Genomic DNA, 6,000 nt, shown 5'->3' with positions numbered 1-6,000 from the left:
ACCTCCATCACACTCAGCAGTGTCATCATGACGACTCGCTGGACCTGAGTGCTGCCTGCACACCAGGAAGCCAGGGAAGGGAGAAAACAACACTTTCAGACACGCCACCAGGTGGTCTACTGCTCTCCGGTACACGTTCTGCACGGCAGCCCTATGAGGTTACGGAAGTGAAAGAGGAGCTTAAAGAACTGGTCTTGGGTCACAAAGCGGGAAGTGACTAAGCAGGGTCGGGTTGACCCCAAACACGGTGCTTGAAACGTGGTTCTGATCCTGCCAGGAGCTGCGGGTTTGTGCTGATGGGGCTGGGCTCCGTGGGGCACAGGTGTGCAGGCCTGCAGCTGGGTGGGGGGAGGCAGTTTCTCGGCAAGGTGGGGGTGGGAGGGGAGCACAGGGCAAGCTGCAGGCCTGGGTGAGAGGCTCCGATCTCATTTGACAAGGACTGAAGGAGACAACCTCCCTGACCCCTAGCACAGAGTGACCCCCTGGCCCCCAGAATCCCTACAGCCTGTGATGCTAGGACTGCCCACCTCCAAAAGCCTCTCAGCTCTGCTCCATGGGTGCAGAAGCACCAACCCTGATCCCTACCTCCTTCCCAGCCAGGCCTTCTGCCTTTCCACTCGCTTCACTCCCCTTCCTCCTGCTCTCCGGAGGAGACCCTGACCCGGAATCCATCCAGGGATGTGCCGAGGGTGGAGTGGGCAAATACCTGAAAGATGCCGGGCATGTCCTAACAAACGTGATGGGTTCTAACGACCTCCCTTGACAGGTTGGAGGTCAGCGGCTACCCCAGTTCTGCTGCATCTGGTAAGCTGCAGGAAGGTTCTGAACTCCAGGCTTCCACGTGCCCAGGTCACCATGATCCTGGCCACACACTGTGCAGCTGGCCTCGCTCCCCCTGGAGAAGAGCAGAGAGGGTGGGGTGGCCCCCCGCCCACTCCCTGGAATGGCTCCCACAGACTGAAGGTCCCTGACTGTCCTCAACAGAAAGGCAAAAATAACACTTTCAGACACTTCGACTGAGCTGGGTCCCCACTACTCTTACTATTTTTAATTCCTGCTGTTGAGATATTTTGAGAACCTCGTGAGCAAGCAGTGATAAGACTGTGAGTCATTACACCTGGTCGTGGGGAGCACTCAGCTGGCTGTGTGGTAGGTGCACAGAGCCACGCTGGAGCTGTGAACACAGCACTCCAGTCCTCCTGCACCCATCCCCAGGGCCAGCCATGTGGAGCCTCGGCGTGAACAAGGGGGGGCGTGCCTGGTCTTCGGGGCTCCGAGCCCAGGCGGGTTTCACACCCCTGCTTGTGGGGAGGTCAGGTTGACGGGTATCCTGCTGCTATGTCAGGCCGATGACAGCTAGCGCTGGCTGGGCTGGTGTGCCTAGAAATAGGGACATGTGTGTTGATGGGGTTCCTGGAAGTAACACATGATGACTGAGCTGCACCATCTGAATCACACAGACCTGGGCTCTGGGGCTGACTCGGCGCCTTGAAGCTGTTCTGACTCAGACCTTTAAGGACCTTTGTTTCCTTATCTGGGAAACACAGGGATAAAAATAGTCTCTCCGTCACAGGGCTGTTGTGGGGCACATGAGGCCATGAACAGAGAGTCCTTGATGAACACTGGTGTGAATTAGACCCTCAAAAAGCAGTCACGGCTACTAATCTTTACAGTCATTCTGAGGTAGGCACGAATAGCTCCATTTTACAGACAAAGAAATGGAGGCGCTATTTTACTTTGGATTTCTGTTGGCCAAACTCTCCAACTTGTCCTCCACTGGAGCTTCTGAGAACTCCTGCGCTGCCCCACAGGACCCTGGGCAGGACCACGTTGAAGTCTGCCCTGAATCATTGCCCCTTACATGCCCCAGCCATAAGAATCCACAGGGCACCCCTTTTCCCCTGGCTGCCAGGCCCTGGTTTGGGAGTCTCCTGTGAACGCCCCTCCCCTCTCAGAATACCTTGTCTGGTCCCATTTCTGAATCTTAGCTCATGCCATGACCCACTTCCTGGAAGGTCTTTCCAAATGTGCCCACTGTCTGGGGCCTTCCTCCACGGAGCCTTCCCTGATTTCTCTGCTCCACGAAGAGGCTTCCATTCTTAGGTCTTTGAGAAAAAGGATGGGAGGTTGGACCTGAGGTGTGAAATGCAGGATATCAACCCCCAAATGGGTCAATGTTCTAATCCCAGAACCTGCAAATATGTTACATCTCTGCCTCCCTCTCTGTCTCTCTCATAACACACATACACACAGTGACTCTTTGTTGTCCCCCCTTTCTCTGAGTCAGGAAACCCTACTATGACTCAGTTCTGGAGTGATGGAAACAGGGAATTAACTGTCTTTTTTCAAGGTTCAAGTAGCAAGTAAATTCTCTGGGTCATGTGCTGGCATCAGGACCAAAGGCTGCTTGGGGAAGGAAGCTGTCTGAGTCTGCTCAAGCTGCCAGAACAGCACACTGGGACTGTGGGGCTTAAACAGCAGAAGTTTATGTTCTCACAGTCCAGGAGGCTGGAAGTCCAAGATTAAGGTGCCAACAGGTTTGCTTCCTGGTGTGAGCTCTCTTCCTGGCTTGCAGACTGACCGTCTCCTCCTCACTGTGTTCTCGTGTGGCAGAAAGAAAGAGACAGAGAGAGGTAGGGAGCTCTCTGATATCTCCTCTTGTGTGTGCGTTAATCACTCAGTCGTGTCCAACTCTTTGTGACCCCATTGACTGTAGCCCGCCAGGCTCCTCTGTCCATGGGACTCTCCTGGCAAGAACACTGGAATGGGTTGCCATTTCTTTCTCCAAGGGATCTTCCTGACCCAGGGATGGAACCTAGGTCTCCTGCTTTATCATCTGAGCCACCAGGGAAGTCCTTATATGAATACTTATCCCCTATGATCTCCTTACTTCCACTGTATAATCATAAGGGATTCGATTTAGGTCATACCTGAATGGTCTAGCAGTTTTCCCTACTTTCTTAAATTTAAGTATGAATTTGGCAATAAGGAGTTCATGATCTGAGCCACAGTCAGCTCCTGGTCTTGTTTTTGTTGGCTGTATAGAGCTTCTCCATCTTTGTCTGCAAAGACTATAATCAATCTGATTTCGGTGTTGACCATCTGGTGATGTCCATGTGTAGAGTCTTGTGTTGCTGGAAGAGGGTGCTTGCTATGACCAGTGTATTATCTTGGCAAAACTCTATTGGTCTTTGCCCCGCTTCATTCCGCATTCCAAGGCCAAATTTGCCTGTTACCCCAGGTGTTTCTTGACTTCCTACTTTTGCATTTCAGTCCCCTATAATGAAAAGGACATCTTTTTTGGGTGTTAGTTCGTGACATTGTACAGGAGACAGGGATCAAGACCATCCCCATGGAAAAGAAATGCAAAAAAGCAAAATGGCTGTCTGAGGAGGCATTACAAATAGCTGTGAAAAGAAGAGAGGCGAAAAACAAAGGAGAAAAGGAAAGATATAAGCATCTGAATGCAGAGTTCCAAAGAATAGCAAAAAGAGATAAGAAAGCCTCTTCAGCGATCAATGCAAAGAAATAGAGGAACAGAACAGAATGGGAAAGACTAGAGATTGCTTCAAGAAAATTAGAGACACCAAGGGAACATGTCATGCAAAGATGGGCTCGATAAAGGACAGAAATGGTATGGACCTAACAGAAGCAGAAGATATTAAGAAGAGGTGGCAAGAATACACGGAAGAACTGTACAAAAAAGATCTTCACAACCCAGATAATCACGATGGTGTGATCACTCATCTAGAGCCAGACATCCTGGAATGTGAAGTCAAGTGGGCCTTAGAAAGCATCACTACGAACAAAGCTAGTGGAGGTGATGGAATTCCAGTGGAGCTATTTCAAATCCTGAAAGATGATGCTGTGAAAGTGCTGCACTCAATATGCCAGCAAATGTGGAAAACTCAGCAGTGGCCACAGGACCAGAAAAGGTCACTTTTCATTCCAATCTCAAAGAAAGGCAATGCCAAAGAATGCTCAAACTACTGCACAATTGCACTCATCTCACATGCTAGTAAAGTAATGCTCAAAAGTCTCCAAGCCAGGCTTCAGCAATATGTGAACCGTGAACTCCCTGATGTTCAAGCTGGTTTTAGAAAAGGCAGAGGAATCAGAGATCAAATTGCCAACATCCACTGGATCATGGAAAAAGCAAGAGAGTTCCAGAAAAACATCTATTTCTGCTTTGTTGACTATGCCAAAGCCTTTGGCTGTGTGGATCACAATAAACTGTGGAAAATTCTGAAGGAGATGGGAATACCAGCCCACCTGACCTGCCTCTTGAGAAATCTGTATGCAGGTCAGGAAGCAACAGTTAGAACTGGACATGGAACAACAGACTAGTTTCAAATAGGAAAAGGAGTACATCAAGGCTGTATATTGTCACCCTGCTTATTTAACTTATATGCAGAGTACATCATGAGAAACGCTGGGCTGGAAGAAACATAAGCTGGAATCAAGATTGCCGGGAGAAATATCAATAACCTCAGATATGCAGATGACACTACCCTTATGGCAGAAAGTGAAGAGGAACTAAAAAGCCTCTTGATGAAAGTGAAAGTGGAGAGTGAAAAAGTTGTCTTAAAGCTCAACATTCAGAAAATGAAGATCATGGAATCTGGTCCCATCACTTTATGGCAAATAGATGGGGAAACAGTGTCAGACTTTATTTTCTGGGGCTCCAAAATCACTGCAGATGGTGACTGCAGCCATGAAATTAAAAGATGCTTACTCCTTGGAAGAAAAGTTATGACCAACCTAGATAGCATATTCAAAAGCAGAGACATTACTTTGCCGACTAAGGTCCGTCTAGTCAAGGCTATGGTTTTTCCTGTGGTCATGTATGGATGTGAGAGTTGGACTGTGAAGAAGGCTGAGCGCCGAAGAATTGATGCTTTTGAACTGTGGTGTTGGAGAAGACTCTTGAGAGTCCCTTGGAGTGCAAGGAGATCCAACCAGTCCATTCTGAAGGAGATCAACCCTGGGATTTCTTTGGAAGGAATGATGCTAAAGCTGAAACTCCAGTACTTTGGCCACCTCATGCGAAGAGTTGACTCATTGGAAAAAACTCTGATGCTTGGAGGGATTGGGGGCAGGAGGAGAAGGGGACAACTGAGGATGAGATGGCTGGATGGCATCACGGACTCGATGGACCTGAGTCTGAGTGAACTCCAGGAGATGGTGATGAACAGCGAGGCCTGGCGTGCTGCGATTCATGGGGTCGCAAAGAGTCGGACACGACTGAGCGACTGAACTGAACTGCTGCTCTCCTTTATCTCTAATTATCTCCTTACTCCAGATGCACTCACACTAGGGGTTAAGTCTTCAACCAATGGGGAGGGGAACACAGTTGAGTCCATGGCAGAAGCCCTTTTGATGCGACCGTACATGCAACAGGCAAGAAAGTTAGGAATCTAGGTACACAAAGCAAACAGAACACCCAGATTCCTAGACCCAGAGACACCTTGCCTGGCCAGGAAGCCTTGTCAGTACTTCACACCACAGCCCTGAACAATGTAGCATCCTGCCTCTGGCATCTCTGGACATGTAATCCTTCCCTTCCATAACTGCCACCCCTAGCAGCACACTCTAGTATTGGATAGTTCTGAATTATTTGCTGCACAATTAGAGATCGAGAAATTTAGCTTGGCCTGTGACCCAGCAGGCTTCCCTGGTAGCTCAACTGGTAAAGAATCCTTCCACAATGCATGAGACCCCAGTTGATTCCTCAATCAGGAAGATCCACTGGGGAAGGGACAGGCTACCCACTCCAGTATTCTTGGGCTTTCCTGGTGGCTCAGCTGGTTAAGAATCTGCCTGCAATGTGGGACACCTGGGTCCAATCCCTGAGTTGGGAAGATCCCTTGGAGAAGGGAACAGCTACCCACTCCAGTATTCTGGCCTGGAGAATTCCATGGACGGTATAGTCCATGGGGTTGCAAACAGTCTGGCACGACTGAGCAACTTTCACTTTGTGACTCAACAGGGAAGCCCAGA

Source organism: Capricornis sumatraensis, chromosome 1 (assembly GCF_032405125.1).
Source record: "Capricornis sumatraensis isolate serow.1 chromosome 1, serow.2, whole genome shotgun sequence".
In the NCBI taxonomy this organism is placed as follows: Eukaryota; Metazoa; Chordata; class Mammalia; order Artiodactyla; family Bovidae; genus Capricornis; species Capricornis sumatraensis.
The sequence above is the reverse complement of the archived record's forward strand: the minus strand, read 5'-3'. Positions refer to the sequence as shown.